The 19139-nt window shown below is 38.8% G+C and overlaps 1 pseudogene; it reads left to right on the top strand.

The window, feature by feature from the left end:
- Window positions 1–18303: 18303 nt before the first annotated feature.
- Window positions 18304–18423, top strand: LOC134937546 (5S ribosomal RNA; annotated as a pseudogene).
- The last annotated feature ends 716 nt before the right edge of the window (window positions 18424–19139 follow it).

Genomic DNA, 19139 nt, shown 5'->3' with positions numbered 1-19139 from the left:
ACTTATCATGGCTGTCTTACCTGCATGGGTCAGTCCATGGGACATCTGTGCCAATGCTGGCAAGAGTGATTTAGGGGCAACAGGCTTACCTTCAGAGCTGTGCCACAGGCCTTTGTTGTCTTGGGTACACTTTGCACTTTCCCACTTGGTCTTTTCCAGTAAATCACAAACTTTTTGCATATCAATTAATGTTTGCTCACTTGGTATACATACATCAGTTACCATACAAACTTTTTCCACTATAACCTTTTGCTGGGCTGCCACTTTTGCTGCAGCATCTGCCCTTCTGTTCCCTTTTGTAACTTCATCATGGCCAGTCATGTGAGCTTGACATTTAATAACTGCTATTTGTGAGGGCAGTTGTATAGCATCTAATAATTCTTTTACTGCCTCCGCATGTTCAATTGGATTGCCTGTTGCTGTTAGGAAGTCTCTGTGTTTCCACAGTTCACCAAAATCGTGTGTAACACCAAACGCGTATCTGCTGTCTGTATATATATTTACAGTCTTTCCTTCAGCTAGTTGACATGCTTTAGTTAAAGCTTTGAGCTCTGCCAATTGGGCTGAGTGTGGTGGTGGAAGTGGGGAGGAAAAAAACAGTTTGTGTATCATCCACCACAGCATATCCTGATTGAGTAGCACCCGTTTCTGTTTGTCTGTGGCAGCTACCATCAACATAGTAAACCAGATCAGGATTCTGGAGTGGTGTTTCCTCCAGGTCCATCCTCGGGGTGGATTGCTCATCAACATATTTTAAGCAATCATGTGGGACATGTTGTTCTACTACTCCCCATTCCTCTCTCTGAAACTCATCCGTTTCATTTACTGGTAAAAGTGTTGCAGGGTTTAAAATATTGCACTTAATGAGGGTAATGTTTGTGGGCATAATGAGGGCTAATTCCCACTTTGTCAGGCGTGCTGCAGTAACATGTCTTGTCTTTTGGCAGGTAAGCAGGGCTGCTACGGCATGGGGAACATAAACTTTTAGATCACAGCCCAATACAATGTCTGCTGACTTGTCTACCAGCAATGCAGCTGCTGCTATGGCTCGCAGGCAAACAGGTAGGCCACATGCTACTGGGTCTAGTTGGGCACTGTAATAAGCAACAGGTCTTTGCTTTTCCCCATGAAGCTGTGTAAGGACACCTGTGGCATGGCCTAGGTGTTCATGGCAAAAGAGAGAAAATACTTGTTTATAGTTAGGCAGGCCTAGGGCAGGGGCCGCTGTCAGGTCATCTTTAAGTTGTTGAAATGACATAGTTGTTTGTTCTGTATGTATGAGGGGCTCTGGTACAGAAGCCTTGGTCAGCTCATACAAGGGTGCAGTTAGCTGTGAGTAGTTAGGTACCCAGTTTCTACAGTAACCAACCATTCCTAGGAAACCCCTTAGCTTCCTTTTGTTGATGGGCAACCTTATGTCTTGGATGGCTGCAATCCTATCTGGGGACAGGTGTCTGAGGCCTTCAGATAGACAGTGGCCTATATATGACACCTCTGTTTGACATAGTTGCAATTTGTCTTTGGACACCTTGTGTCCATTTGTTGCAAGGAACCTTAAGAGCTCAGCTGTGTCTTTAATTGATGTTTCAAAATCTGGGGAACAAAGTAACAAATCGTCTACATACTGAATTAATGTAGATCCACCTGGTAGGATGAGTTTTTGAAGGTTTTCTGCAAGGGACTGGCTAAAAATTGTAGGGCTATTAAGGTAGCCTTGCACCATCCTTGTCCAGGTGTACTGGTTACCCCTATAGGTAAACGCAAAAAGGTACTGACTGTCTGGATGTATTGGTATGGAGAAAAATGTTGAACACAGATCAACCACTGAAAAATAAGTACTGTCTGCGGGGATCTGCATTAATATGGTAGCTGGGTTTGGTATCACTGGGTGCAAGGGTTCAACGATTGCATTAATTGCCCTCAGGTCCTGAACTAAGCTATAACCACGCCCATTACTCTTTGTCACAGGGAAGATAGGCGTATTGGCCTGGCTCTGGGTTTTAACCAACACCCCCTGTTGTAGTAATTCTTGGATCACTGGGAACACCCCCTGTTCAGCTTCTGGCTTTAAGGGGTATTGGGGTCTACTGGGAATTATTGCTCCTGCTTTAAGCTTGACTCTTATTGGTGGGGCATTTAGGATTTTCCCCACATTGTTGGAGCCCGTGGTCCACAGCTGGTCTGGAATTGTTGATAACATTTCGGACACTTCAGGGGGGAGTACACCCAAGGTATTCAGTTCTACCCTTTCTGTAGAAGGAGGGTCACTGAGCAGTGCATCGGTGACCAAGTCCTTGTTGGAATCTGGTACCTGTAGGTATACCCCATCTGGAGTGCAAAATACTGTGCATCCCAATTTACACAGTAAATCCCTCCCCAATAAATTTGTGGGGGCATCAGCTGCTAACAAGAAGGAGTGGTCACTTGTTAAGGGTCCAACTGTTACTTTTACATCTTGTGTCTCCCTTAAGGGGATTACTTTGTTTGCGACACCTACTGCATGTACAACTTTGTTTGTGGTAGGCAAAGTAACCTTGTCCGCTATCAGGGATCGTGCAGCACCCATGTCAATCAGCAAAGAATGTTTAGAATCTCCAATTTTTAAATCAATAGTAGGTTCTTGAGAGTTCCAAGATATTACAGTCATGGTCTTCACGGGGGCTGCGGTATTCTGTCATTGTAAATCCTCATCACTTTCTGTGGTGCCCTTCTTTGCCTGGGACTGCCTTGGTTTCTTAGGGCGTCTGCAGTCCCTTGCAAAGTGTCCTTTCCTCTGACAATTGTAACAAGTAAGTTGCGATCTGTCTGATGATCGCCTGGCACCCATGCTATAATCTATTGGTCTGTTAGCTAGGTCACAGGTGGCTTGTGCAGCTTTGACCTGTAGGTTCATGAGCTTGGTTTCTGTGTTCAATTTCTTGACCACCAAATTGTCCTCATGGTATATTGCAAGAGTGACCAGATCCTCAGGACCCTTTTTTCGCCATAGAGGATCATTGATGGTCAAGCGGGTTTTTACCTGAGGCTTAAGACCTTCCACGAAAGCTCCAGATAACATGGTCTGAAGCACATCCTCCTTAAATATATCTTCAATGCCTCCATAATTTTGGACCTCAGTTTTAAATCTGCCCCAATAATCTCTAACTGTTTCCGTAGGACCTTGTTTAATCATCATTATTTTTCCCCAATTGGGCTGGCAAGGAAACTGCTCTGTAAAAGCTGTCATTAAATGTTTCCACTCTTTGTCCAGGTCCTCTCTAGCAACGTCTACGGGAGGCTTAAACCCTGATCTATCCCACCCTAGGTCCGTTGCAATCTTCTTGTATTCTTCAGTTGTGAGCAAAGCAGTAAATAATTGTGCCATGTCACTATCTGTTAGTTGATGTACTTTGTACAAGCGCTGGAGTTTGGCTTTGACTTCTGCTGGCTTTGATCTATAGTCTGCTAATTCTGTGCAAATTTGGAGTAATTCAGCCTTTGACCAAGGAACATGTATGGACCACTGTGCACCCCGATCTGTAGTTACCACTCTCAGAGGCATAGTTGCAAGTGGTTTGTCCTGGGTGGATGTGCAACGAGTGCCAGAAGCCACAATGTTCGATGGGTGTACGTCTGCAAAATGCGCTCCCATTACTGGTAATTTGTCTTCATAAGGAACTAAATTTCCCTGTTTGTTCTTACATAAAGTGTGTGTGACAGTTTCACCATTCATGTTATTATACTGAGCTTTGTATGTCTGACTGAGGGGGTCATAAAAATAAATTCCAGCAGAGTTGCCATCCCAATCAAACAAATCCATCTGCCCTACCCAAATCCCATCTTCCCCCACCAAATAAGTGTCATGTTTCCCAGTCTTGGGGTTTACTAGAGCCCTTATTACCTTTTTCTTCTCCTGTACTGGAGGGGCACTTGGGGCATCAGCCAGTGCCATCATTGCTGGGAGTATGTGTTCTAGTGGGTCTGGGCTCTCTTGTTCTAGTGTCTTTACTGGCATTGCCTGCACTACCCATGGGGAAGCATGCCTGGGTTGTAATTGTAACGTCCCTCCATTATCTACATGACAGGACATTTGTGCAACATAGGCTGGTGGCGGGGTTACATTAGATGCCTCCAGCCATAGTGTGTAAGCTTTCCACTCCTCCCTATTGCTTATTTTACCCCTTAAGTCTGTCCATTTCTGCATATCAAAGGTTCCCATCACAGGTTTTTCAGGTTGTTTTGTATGCCATTTCCTGAGAAATTTCACAGCCAATCTTCCATGTCTCTGATACATCACACTTGCTGGACTGCCGTGCGGGATCTCTAACATAGAAGAGCCCTTCGGTGTGGACATCTCTTGACCCATTGTAATGGCTAATCTTTATTTTAAAGTCCAGCCTCAATGTCCACTACAATGGTAAACAGGGACGCTCCCCTTGTTTATAGAGATATTACTCCACTTAGGAAACCTCACCACCTCGTCAGGTGCCATGGTTCTGAACAGGCACACGTGTTCCACACTCTGCTATGCTTGGCCTCTTTGTGTACAAGGTGCTTTTTACAGTGGGTGAGTATCCCTGATACTATCCAGCATAGGAGAGTTTAACTGGAGCCTCTCTCCTACCTGGGCCCTGTCCAGACTCTGCCGGCGTGAAGCCTCGGCCAATCACACCTACAATCACTCTCAGACTTCACTCTGAACTTAGCAAGACATGGCAGACAAAAGATCCCCTTCTGATCTGTAACTATGATATCAGAAATTGCAATACTACAACTTTATACAACTCACTGTAACTGGTAATAAAATACAGTTAAATTAAATTTGGTTCCATACTCACAATCTCCAAAAAGACTTCAAAGAGTTACAAACCAACAATAACACACAAAGGCAGCGGACCGAGGCAGGGACACATGGAGCAGAAGTAAGATAACAGCTCTTACCTGTGGCCACGGTTGATCCAGGTACCCCGGCACCAGTCCACCTTCCTTCTTCGTGTGTCAATGTTGGAATGATCTCGGTACGGGGACCTCCAGAATGACATAGCCGTTTAAAATAATTGAAGAACAATGAAGTCTCTTTGGTAGATTTATTGCATGTGAAATTCACAGAGCTCACGATAAAAGAATATCATGAACTGCACATTGACACATTGGTTTCATCTTATATACTTGTCATTACAGTGTTACATGATCCAATCAAATTTGCAGACCAATCATATACATAAACCAATCACAATTCATTTATCAGAATATATTATTAATTCATATACTCCCCTTATGGGGGATTTCCAATTAATTAGCTCAACATCTTGTGATTATGACTGTTTAATATCAAAATACATTTTACCTTTCACCTACTTTCAATTATCTTTATTCTGCAAAATACAATTCCTTATTTTGCAAAACACTAGCTAACCGCAGTCTTGTGATATACTGCGTAGCTGGCCTTAACTTCTTGTTTATACTAAAAATCAAAGTTTCTGCAAACATATAAAATCACATTTAAAGCAACCGTGTCTTTTAAGCAAAAGACAATAGACAAACTGACATTCAACTTCCATTTTGTATTCACTTATCCATATCAGCTATATATCACAAAACACTGCATCCCATAAGAGAAAAACAATACACCCACACATTATCTGAGTTACAAAGCTCATTGATGTATATATTTGTTATTAAAAGGATATGGGTTCAATATATTACAAAGTACAGTATACCTATAGTTACATGGTTACACTCACACAGTAAGCAGTTAAAACATACAGTTACATACAGTTACATATAGTTACAGTTACATGCCAGCGATACAATACCATTCCCTTTATGCTTATGTCTCCCTTTCTCTCTGTGAATCATGCTGGGACTCCATCTTACTGTGAGACCAAACAGGAACTGCCTCCTGTGTGATAAGCAAATGTGTTATCTAGTTTTGGGGGAGGGAATTCTCTCTCATTCATGATGAGTCACTAGTCTCTTTGTATATGCCGAACAGGCTCAGCCCTGGGGATGTCCAAAGGGGCTGGCCTCAGCCTCCTGTCCACTGTCCTATTCAGAACATCCATTGTTCTAACAAAAGTGATTTTAGCTTTTATACATTTAATCATAACTATCTCTCACAATGTCCAACAACTTAATAACAAGTATCAAATTAATCTACACATTAAGCTGGTTGTTTTAATAGTAAATATGACAGGTCTATCTTGCTTCGTTCAAATAATACACATACATGACACCACTTCATTACATATAATTTTAAATCACCATGATGTCCGGCGCTTGATATTATTATAGTTATGTACTGTATGAAATGTGTCGAATCCATCTCTGTGGCATGTCCGTGTAAATGTGGGTGTTACCATATATTGCTGTGCTCGCTGCGCGTATTTGCAAGTATAGCTACTTATATGTGTGTAGTTTGTATGTTCTTTTTATGTAATATTTTTGACTTCGACAATATCATCTCAGAATGTATTATCTAACTATATATTATCTATATCATATTATATATTAAAAATATCATCTATCTTGATATCATCTAGATATCTATATATTTATATTTCTTCTATTTATCTATATATCTATATTTCATATATATATATATATATATATATATATCTCATCTAAATATCTATATATCATCTATATATCTTTATATCATCTATTTATAATCTCTATATTTATATATCATCTAATTATCTATATATCATCTTTCTATAAATTATATAAATATCTATATATCTATATATCATATATCTATATATTATCTATATATCTATATATAATTTATATAAATACATATATCATCAATTATTTACATATTATCTTTATATCTTAATTTCTTCTATCTATAAATCATCTATAATTATATAAATATCATCTATATATTTATATATTTATATATCATCTATATAGCTATATATCGTTGATTAATTTAAATATCTTCTTTGTTTCTATTTATCTTCTATCTATATTTCATCTATAACTAAATATAATCTATATTTCTGTATATCAGCAATATATTTATATATCATGTTTTAATATATCATCTATATATCTTTACATCATCTATCTATTTATCATGTCTATATTTACATATCATCTATATATCTATATATCATCTATCTATATATTATCTAAATATCTTTATATCTATATATCTATATATCATATATATATATATATATATATAATCTATATATCTATATATCATTTATATAAATATATATAATCAATTATTTATATATTATCTTTATATCTATGTCTTCTATCTATAAATCAACTATAACTCTATATATCATCTATATATTTATATATCTAGATATCATCTATATAGCTATATATTATAAATTTATTTACGTATCATCTTTATTTCTATATATTTTCTATGTATATTTCATCTATAACTCTATATATAATCTATATTTCTGTATTTCATCTATATATCTATATATATATAATATATACATCTATGCATAAAGAGATCATCTATGTATATATTATCAATATATCTATATAACAATTTTATATCATCTATATATCATCTCAGAATGTATTAACTAAATATCTATATATCTACATATTATCTAACTATAAATTATCTATATATCTATACTTCTATATATTATATATGTATAGCGTCGATATATCTATATAACATTTATAAATCTATGTATCATCTATTATTATTTCATCTATATTTCATCTATATATAAATATATTACCTACCTATCTATCTATCTATCTATCTATCTATCTATCTATCCTATCTATTTATCATATATATATATCATCAATATATCTATATAATATTTATATATCATCTATCATCAATATTTATATATATCATCTCTTCAAAAATCATCTAAATATCTATATGTTATCTATATATGTATATATCTATTTATTATACATCTATATATCATCTATATATCTATACGTCTATATACATTTTATGAATATATCATTGATATATCTATATATCATCAATATATCTTTTTATCTATAAAACATTTATATATCTATATATAATCTATCATTATATCTTCTATGTATCTACATATTTATATATCTATATATCATCTTTGAATATATCATCTAAATATCTGTATCTATATATCTATATATCATCTGTGTATATGTCATCTAAATTTCTATATATCTATATAACATATGTTAAAAATATCATCTATCTTTTTATCATCTATATATCTGTTTCATTTATTTATCTATATATCTATATTTAATATATATATATATATATATATATATAAATCATCTATATATCTTCATATCATCTATTTATCATCTCTATATTTATTTATCATCTATATATCATAAATCCATACATTATCTAAATATCTATATATAATTTATATAAATATATATCATGAATTATCTACATATTATCTTTATATCTGTATTTCTTCTATCTATAAAACATCTATAACTCTATATATCATTTATATATTTATATATCTATATATCATCTGTATAGTTATATATGATCGATTTATTTACATATCAACTTTATTTCAATATATCTTCTATCTAAATTTCATTTATAACTCTATATATCATCTATGGCCCTCATTCCGAGTTGATCACTCACTAGCAGATTTTAGCAACTGTGGAAACGCATAGTCGCCGCCCACAGGGGAGTGTATTTTCTCTTTGCAGGAGTGCAAACGCCTGTGCAGCAGTGCGCCTGCAAACACATTTTGTGCAAAACAAGACCAGCCCTGTAGTTACTTATCCTGTGTGATGATTGCTGCGATGAGTGACACGTTAATGATGTCAGATACACGTCCAGCAAACACCTAAACTCCTCTGCATTTTTCCAAACACTCCCAGAAATTGTCAGTTGATACCCAGAAACTCCCACTTTTCGTCAATCTCCTTGTGATCGGCTGTGGTACTGAATGCATAGTTAGAACCTGTGCAAAACCACGATGCTTTATGTACACATATGTAGCGCGTGTGCATTGTGGTGCATATGCATGTGCAGATTTGCTGTATTTTTACCTGCTCACTATGCAACGAACAACGGCAGATAGCAATCAACTCAGAATGAGGGCCTATATTTCTGTATATCATCTATATATCTATTTATCATCAATCTATATTTAATCTATATATCTATTCATCTAGATATCATCTATGTTTATCTCATCAATATATCTATATAAAAAAATTATATCATCTATCATTATATCATCTACATTTATTTATATTATATATATATGAATATCTATATATCATCTCAGAATTTATCATCTAAATATCTATATATTATCTATATATCTATATATCTACATATCATCTAAATATATATCATCTATATATCTATACATATATATATAATCTAAGTGTATATCATCAATATATATATATATATATATATAGCATTGATATATCTATATATCTTTGATATATCAATATATCTAGATAAATGTAAATGAAGGTACAGCGCCACTTGTGATAGTGAAAAGTCTCAGATATAGAAAGTCAAAGCTCTAACAGAAAAAACACTCCCTTAGTGGAGGGCATCAGCTGGTTCCTAAGGTTGAAGCACTGGTAAGGTGCTAAATAGTAATTCAATGGTTAATAGGGTGTTAGGGGGTTCGGCGACCACTGGTGTTTATATAAAAACAATTTACCGGAAGACTCTATACATTAAAAACGTATCTGTATATATAAAAAAGAAAAAGATAAAAAAAACTTTATTTGATTGAATAAGGGAATTACAAATTTATTATTAAAACATATGCATATATGGCAATTAAAAAGGGGGGTGGGGAGGGTGAAGCTAAGAAATCCAATTCTTTTTAAAAAAGATCATTTTTAAGCATCACAGGAATAAAAAATACATACAAAATGTATGGGATAATAAAATATAGATAAAGTGCAGGTAGAGGATATACAATATAAAAAGTTTAAAAATTGTGAAATACTGAGATATTTAAAAAAAAAAGAGCTTATCTTATTAAGGAGGGTCAAGACAGGAGTGTCCAACGCATTTAGTCAGTCTGACTTCATCAAGGGGTAAGTGCCAAATGAGGCAGACTGCCTTATATACCTGTCAGTATTAACAGACCTTATTATGACATCACTTCCTGTTTTTAGAAACACTATTGTGAATAATGATTACAGAAGGGCAAAGTTGTAAAGCTGTCAAAGTAGCTAGTACATGCAATGTTAGACAAGCTATGACTTAAGTCTATTTGTGAAAATGAGTACTAGAATAGAGGGAAAAACACAAAGTTCACAGGACACAGGGTTCAGGGACTATCGCCCCACTTCCTGCGTCCGCGGCCATAATTTGTGCATGTCCTATTGCCCCACTTCCGGTATCGAGGGTAACATTGGATCATGAATTTGCCACACTTCCGTCCAAGTTCTTTCAATTCAGTGCCCCACTTCCGGTCCCACTGTATACACTGTTGCTTGGTTACATGGTGCAGCCGGGGGTTGTAGTTACATGTGAATGGTGGCCATGTTTATGGAGTCCAATGCTGTGGACAGCTCTGTATTATTCTTTTATGTTCATTGTGTCGGTGACACTCCAATGAGAAATAAAATTAATAAAAAGAGATAATTAGTGCAATGTTATGCTTTTGTGTGTACAATTATTATAAAGAGGATTTTATTCATTTATAACATATCCTACATTTATAGAATGACTTTTGAAGCCATGCTGTGCTTGTTGCCATTGTGGGCTTAATAGGAGAGACAATAAGTTTATTCTATAGGGAGCTGTGTGAGGCCAAACACATAGTTAATTTTATGACATTCTTTTATGTGCATATATGCATTTATAACTGCAGAAAATAAAGTAGATAAATATATATATATATTGAAATAGTGTATATTTATATGAAAATATATTCTGAAAGATGATCTGATTTTGTTAACCCAATCCAGGTAGTGTTAATATAGCTACATTTGCTTCATGGTGCATTTATAGTAATTCATTAGCCTAAATGCACTCATGCATGCTTAGATACATGACAACATGGGCGGTTGGCTTGTGTGTGAATTTATTATATGCTAGCGAGCTGGTATTATTGGCGTAAAATAAAAGTGAGTAATAGAATATACATAGTGATTGTGAGGTACAGGTGTCTGGGAATATTATAGCATATTAATTAAGTATAGTGCATTTGCTCTTAGTGTTTTGATCCATAGTTATTTTGTGATAACATATGGATAAAACCATTACACAAAGATGCAGAACGAACATGAGAGATGATTCTTCTTCCACATAGAAGATAAAGACATATAACAGATTCTCTGTATTACATAGACTGAGATCTACAGAAGACAGAGATTTTTTATCCCCATTCCTAGGAGCATGACTGAAAGAAATATTAAGAGGCTCGATACAAGAAAATACGTACCATGCATCTCCACTAAAGAGGCGTCACACAGAAGAATAGGTAAACGGGGCGGCAGGAGGGAGAGAAAACTCCAACAAGAAAAGAAACATACAGTGACAGACCCTAAAGAGAAAGGGATTTTTAATCTATCCACACACACCCTGACAAATTCCGAAACCTCGCTTCTAAGCAAAGGTCTCTCCTTTGCGCCTACAGAGAAACTTAATAGGTTTGAGATGTTCATAGACCTAAATAAGTTTGTTCATAAAATTACATTGAAAAGTCACCTCGCACGAAAAGAAGATGCCATCATTTCGAATTTTGAAGAGAGGTCCAAATCCAAATATTATCCACTGGAATCAAAAAGTAGCAATATCAGTATTTTCTACGACCTAGTGAAGAAGGACCTATGCAACAACAATCCTACACCAGTGATCACTAAGAATCTTACCAACAGAGAGAGGGAGGCACTTAAGAAATTACAGAAAAATGAAGAATTAGTGATCAAACTGGCGACAAAGGGGGAGTTGTTTTAATGGACCATGAGAAATATGTTAGAGAAGCATTACGTCACACCACTGCCCGATGATCCCAAAGAAACCTACATCGAAGAACTGAGAGCACTTCTTCTCCATGGCCTACGAAATACCATTTTAACTAAAGATGAATTAAATTTTTAATGGTATCAAGTCCCATTACCCCCTTTTTTTATTTCCTGCCAAAAATCCATAAGTGCCTTACCAACCCACCTGGGAGACCTATTATTGCAGGGATAGACTCCCTGACATCCAAACTATCAGAATACGTAGATGTATTTTTGAACCCATTTGTAAAAGAACTTCCATCATACATTAAAGACACAACTACAGTACTAAATCTCATGAAAACCTTAGAAGTGAAGGAAACCTATATATGGGTGACGATAGACGTCCAGTCACTATACACGTGCATTGCACATTCTCAAGGCATCCGTGCATGTAGAGACTTCCTGGACAAAGACCCCACCTTTACAGTTACCCATAAAGACTTCATCTGTGACATTATGAACTTTATTCTGAGTCGTAATTATTTTAAATTTTTAGATAAATTTTATCTCCAGTGCTGCGGCACTGCTATGGGCATGATTTGTGCACCAAGCTTTGCTAATGTATTTATGGGAAAGTGGGAAGACATATACATCTACGGCACTAATTTTTATAAAGAACATGTGGTCCTCTATAAACGATATATAGATGACATCTTAATAATCTGGAATGGCAGCTTGAATCTTTTTTTAGAGTTTTTTAATCTTTTAAAAGACAATGATATGAATCTTTCTTTCACTTACAATACCAATGAGGTCTTCTTGCATTAATCAACTAATATACAGCATATTCAGGCTCTGAATCACAGAAGGGTCACTGCTCACTTCAATTTGCAAGAGCCATTTTACAGGACACGTGTTATCACTACCCCCACAAGAGATAACATATGGATAACAAAGGCCTCTCACAGTGAGATCTTTCACTCCTACACAACAGGAATTGGATTTTAACACCTCTTTCCACAAGCCTGCTTTTGACTAAATCAGCAACAGAAAAAGCAGTTATTTATTTACAGTATCACTTGTTTCAAATATACCCATTGTATTAAGGAGCAGCAATAGTGTGAGGATACTGGGTTCCAAATCACTCAGTCATGGTGGTAGATGAAAAACCAACAGTGGTTTATTGAACAGAATGGGTTATAAACAGCTCAGCACACTTCTGTGATCCAATTCTACACGACAATCCCTCCTGGAACTCCTGACAGAACATTAATTCTTAGTCAGTCTCCTGCCACTCTCTGACCTTCTCTCTCAGATCTCCCTCACCTCCCCTGTTTGCTATTCTCAAAACCTTTGTCTTTCCTACAATAAGGCGACACCCCCAGAACAGTTTCAGAGCAAACCTACTTTCACATGTCCAGGCATGTCCCCTAGGCCACAATAGATGTTAACTAAATGAACCTTACTTAATCTGATTGTGTGGCCTGGAATCCATTGTGTGGGGAAGAATGAGGGGGGTGTATGTCCTGACATCTGAGACTGGCTGTATCTACCCAACAGCAAATACACAGGTTATCTGATCAGTCACATGGGGCAAACATTATTTTACAAACTATAGCAGAATAACCAATACATTCATATATATACATTGAAAACATAACTGTACCCTTGTAACAATAATATCATACAATATAATACAATATTGCCTAACATATAACTAATAACATATTGGCAATTGATGAAGTCCATGTGTCGGACCAGGGCTAGGAAAGTAACCACGTGTCTTTTACCACTGAGCGACATGACGCGCCAGCTGTGTCATCACATGTCGTCACAAATATTTTACAGCAACAACAATTATAGCTATTACAATCTAAGATGGTGCTGCAGATGTCTCCCTCGGAGCTATGCAACTCAGCCAAAAAACCTGTTTCCCCTTGTTTTCCCCTGCCCTTGTCTACCCCACCAGTGACGAAATACAGCAGGGAAGCCCTCCTAAATTGGAGCACTCTCGAGGTGCTTACCACATGATCGGGCCCATCGGCGGGTGGATCAGCGGCCCTTGCAGCCCTCACTGCCCTGTCTGGCAAGGATGCAAACGTCGTGGACACCGAAGTGGATGACCTAGCGGCCGCGCCCCCCCCCCCCCCCCGCAGCCCCGGTGGCAACTGGCGGGTGGATCGCTGGCCCCGGAAAGCGAATGATGGAGGCCCTCATGTTGGCGCTAGAAGAAGGACCTGGGCTCAATGGAGAGGCTGTCGCGCAGGCGCCCTAGTGAGATGGCAGCGGCAAGGGCACCGGTCTGCACTTCCAATCAACCTGCGTTCAAATGTGCGCTCACTGGTAAACAAGTTTGACGAATTGTCCCTTCTACTGTGCAGCGCAGGGTCAGGCATTACAGGGTCATCCGTCCTCTGCTTTATGGAGATGTGGCTGGACGACCATATTGCAGACAACCCAATGTCTCTGCCGGGCTTCAGTCTCTTCAGGGCCGATCGCTCCAAGGTTCTCTCAGGAAAAACAAAGGGTGGTGGCATCTGCTTCTACATCAACGAATGATGGTGCACCAATGTCACGATCATAGGCAAATCATGTAGCCCTCACCTGGAGATGCTGAGTATCAACTGCAACCCCTTCTATTCCCCCTGGGAATTTGCCTCAATTGTCCTTGCGGGAGTGTACATCCCCCCCCCCCCCCCCCGGCCTGCGCGAATGAAGCCCTGCACCACCTGGCCCTATGCATATCTGACATAGAACAAAAACACCCAGACTCTCTGCTTATAGTACTAGGGGACTTCAACAGAACTAACCTGAGCAAGGAGCTACCTAAGTACAAACAACAAGTCACGTGTCCCACTAGAGAAGGGCGCACCCTTGGTCACTGCTACACTACCCTCAAGTCTGCCTTCTGGTCTATCCCGCGTGCTGCACTCAGCCTATCTGACCACTGCCTTGTCCACCTACTCCCTACCTATACACAGAAGCTGAGAGCGGTTAAGCCTGTCGTCAAGACTATTAAGAAATGGACCAATGAGGCCAAGATGAAGCTCCAGGCCTGCTTTGACTGAATGGAATGAGGGGTCTTCAAAGCCTCGGCAACCGGCCTGAATGACCTGACAGACACTGTCACATCCTACATCAGCTACTGTGAGGACATGTGTGTACCTACCAAGACTTACTGCATTTACAACAATAACAAGCCCTGGTTCAATGCCCAGCTTAGGCAACTTCGTTGAGCAAAGAGGAGGCCTATAGCAGCAGTGACAGAGCACTATACAACCGTACTAGGAACTCTGACTAAAGGAATCATGCTAGCAAAAAAGCGGTTCTCGGACAAGCTGACAAATGATCTCTCCACCAATGACCCCGAATCTGTATGGAAAGGAATACAATCCATAACCAACTACAGGACAACATCCACCACCATGCACCAAGACCTAGCAGACGAACTGAACCGCTTTTATTGCAGGTTCACAAAAGAAGTCAACAGAAACAAAGACACATCTGCTTCAAGCGCCTAAAATTATTAATAACTGGTTCAAACAACAATAAAGTGCTGCCAAAAAAGCACTGTGTATGTGCCTTTGGTAATTTATGCAAGCCAATTTTTTTCTTTTTCTCTCGCAAAAGAAGTCCCCTGCAACCCAAAAAAATCACCTCTACTATGCCCTGAACACCGACGGCCAACCCCAGGCACTGCAATTTGCCCAAGAATAGGTGGAGGCATTGTTCAAAAGGGCCAAACCAAGGAAAGCTCCGGGTCCTGACGGAGTGTCACCATCTGCCCTCAGAGCATGTGCGGGTCAGCTCGCCCCCATATTCACCAAGATCTTCAACAAATTGCTGGAGCTACAGAACGTCCCTTCCTGCCTCAAAAGGTTTACTATCGTCCCGGTACTAAAGAAACCCTCTATCACGAACCTGAATGACTACAGGCCAATAGCACTGACGTCTGAGGTCATGAAAACGTTTGAGCGTCTGGTTTTGAATCACCTGAAAACTGTGACTGGCCCCCAACTGGACCCCCTACAGTTCACCTATCGATCGAATTGGTGTGTCGAGGATGCAGTCAACCTGGGCCTGCACAACATTCTACAGCACCTAGACATTCCCGGTACCTACGCGAGGGTCCTGTTTGTCTATTTCAGCTCGGCCTTCAATACAATCGTCCCCAACATCCTCCACCCCAAATTACCCTAGGGTCCCAGAAGCTACCTGTTCCTGGATAGTAGACTTCCTGACAGATAGGACCCAGGTGGTGAAAGTGGGGGAATTCACCTCTCAAGCGTGGTCCATTAGTACAGGGGCCCCTCAGGGCTGTGTCCTCTCACCCCTGCTCTTCTCCCTGTACACAATTGACTGTACCTCAGAGGTGCAATCAGTAAAGATCATAAAATTCGCCGATGACACCACCGTCATCGGCCTCATCAAGGATAGGGATGAATCGACCTATAGATGGGAAGTAGACCGGTTGGCCCAGTGGTGCATCCACAACTACCTTGAGCTCAACCCCCTCAAAACTGTTGAGATGATAGTGGACTTCAGGAAGAAGTCATCTAGTGCACCTCCGCTAACGATTGCTGACAGTGTGGTATTGCTAGTGGACTCCTTCAAGTTTCTAGGGACCACAATCTCCCGGGACCTTAAATGGGGGTCCAACGCTGATGCCACTGTTGGGAAAGCACAGCAGATGTTGTTCTTCCTCAGGCAACTAAGGAAGTTCAACACCCCACAGAAGCTTCTGCTCCTCTTCTACTCCGTGATTGTGGTACTGTGCTCCTCGATACTCGTATGGTACAGCTCCGCCAGCGCGAGGGACAGATGCAGGCTCCAAAAGGTGGTCAGAACCGCAGAGAAGATCATCGGGCCGACCTTCCCTCAGTCGAGGACCGGTACCTGTCCAGAGCTAAAAAGCGGGCAATGAAGATAGTAAAAGACCAGCTACACCCCGGCCACAGCATGTTTAACTTGCTTCCTTCAGGCAGGCGTTACAGGGCCATCTCCACCAGGTACACAAGAAGCCTCAAAAGTTTATTTCCCCAAGCGATCCACCTGCTGAACTCCTGACATTGACTGACTAGACGTACATGTATCTAACTTGAGTCCCTATGGTATACCTATCTGTGTGACTTTACTTGCCCCCCCCACTTGCTTATCTGTTACTTACTTGGCTGTTGTATAGCAAACCGAAGACAAATTCCTAGTATATGGAAGTATACCTGGCCAATAAAGCTGATTCTGATTCTGATTCTATAGAATATCTCGACCTAGTACTGATTGGTGATGGATTGCAAGTATTCACTAAAAACTACATCAAGGACGTGGATAAAAATAGTTATCTCCACTATCAAAGTGGGCATCTGAAGAAGTGGAAGGATAATATACCGTTCTCACAGTTCCATAGGATCAAGAGGAACTGTAGTAGACTGGAAGATTGTGAGCAACAAATTGGTGTGTATCAGAAGAGATTTGAAGAAAAATCCTACCCTAAAGCAATTCTAGAGAAAGTTGCAGAAAGAACCGACAAGCTGAACAGAGAGGAGCTCTTGACATATAAGAAGAAAGAGAATAGAAAGGAGTCCAATGCATTCATAACCACCTATATCCACCATGAGACATGCATTAAGTCTTCACTCAAGAACCACTAAGGAATACTAAAGATGGACCCTATCTTGAAAGACATCCTCCCAGATCAACCAGTAGTAATCTTCAGGATATTGAAAAACCTCAAGGACCTTCTTGCTCCAAGTATGCTGCGGGCCTCACCTTCAGAGGACACCACACAAACATTTCTGAAATGTGTGGGATCATGTAAGTGTGGACGCTGCAACATTTGTAAATTTTTGATCCCGAATAGAAAGACATTCCATAGCTCAGGGGATACCCAGGAACTTAAAATCAAGCAATTTCTTAACTGCAATACAACATCCGTTAAATATGTTCTGGAATGCACATGTAAGAAGAAATATGTGGGGAAAACGAAAAGGCATCTAAAGTTGAGGATTCAAGAACATGTCAGAAATATCAAATATAAAATGGACTTGCACCTTATTTACAGATATTTTATTTCTGTACATCATTCAAACTCAGAAGATATGACCTTCAAAGAAATCGAGCATGTACGGATTGGAGAGAGAGGCAGAGACCTGGCGAACAAGCTTTCTCAAAGGGAAATGTATTGGATCTTCCACTTAAATACTATGCATCCCACAGGGTTTAATGAAGGTTTTGAGATTGCACCTTTTTTGTACATATTCCATGCTCAAACCTTTCTCCCCCTCTCCACCCCACTCACTAAACACTGCTAGTAGCACTATATACTGTACTTGCACTATATATTATTCTTCCTTGCACATTGCTAAGAATAAAAGTATTTTTATATTAAATAATGCGATACTGATTTTCCGAGTCCAGTCTACTAGATACAGTCATACCACACTGGCTCCACACCCAAATCCGTCTGATCTTGGAAGCTAAGCAGTGTTGGGCTTAATCAGTACCAAGAAGCAGACTTCCCGGGAAGATTAAGTACTGTAAAAATAGACGAAGGACAATACTATATCAGAAAAGGTAGTATATATTCACACCCCTACAAGCATGCTATTGATTATAATAAAGTAACCATATGTCTACACAATAAGCATAAATGCACTGTACCTACATAGTTTCCTATAGTATCCCTAATTAATTGTACTCCACAGCCACTCTTAACACCTTACCACTCACTATAATCCATATGTTATCACAAAATAACTATGGATCAAAACACTAAGAGCAAATGCACTATACTTAATTAATATGCTATAATATTCCCAGACACCTGTACCTCACAATCACTATATATATTCTATTACTCACTTTTATTTTATGTCAATAGCACCAGCGCACCAGCATATAATAAATTCACACACAAGCCAACCGCCCATGTTGTCATGTAACTATGCATGCATGAGTGCATTAAAGCTTTTGAATTACCATAAATGCACCATGTAGCAAATGTAGCTATATTAACACTACCTGGATTGGGTTAACAACACCAGATCGTCTTCCAGAATATATTTTCATATATATACACTATTTCAATATATATATATATATATATATATATATATCTACTTTATTTTCTGCAGTTATAAATGCATATATGCACTATAAAAAGAATGTCATACAATTAACTATGTGTTTGGCCTCACACAGCTCCCTATAGAATAAACTTATGGTCTCTACTATTAAGCCCACAATGGCAACAAGCACAG

Source organism: Pseudophryne corroboree, chromosome 6 (assembly GCF_028390025.1).
Source record: "Pseudophryne corroboree isolate aPseCor3 chromosome 6, aPseCor3.hap2, whole genome shotgun sequence".
NCBI classification, from domain to species: Eukaryota; Metazoa; Chordata; class Amphibia; order Anura; family Myobatrachidae; genus Pseudophryne; species Pseudophryne corroboree.
The sequence above is the reverse complement of the archived record's forward strand: the minus strand, read 5'-3'. Positions and strand labels throughout refer to the sequence as shown.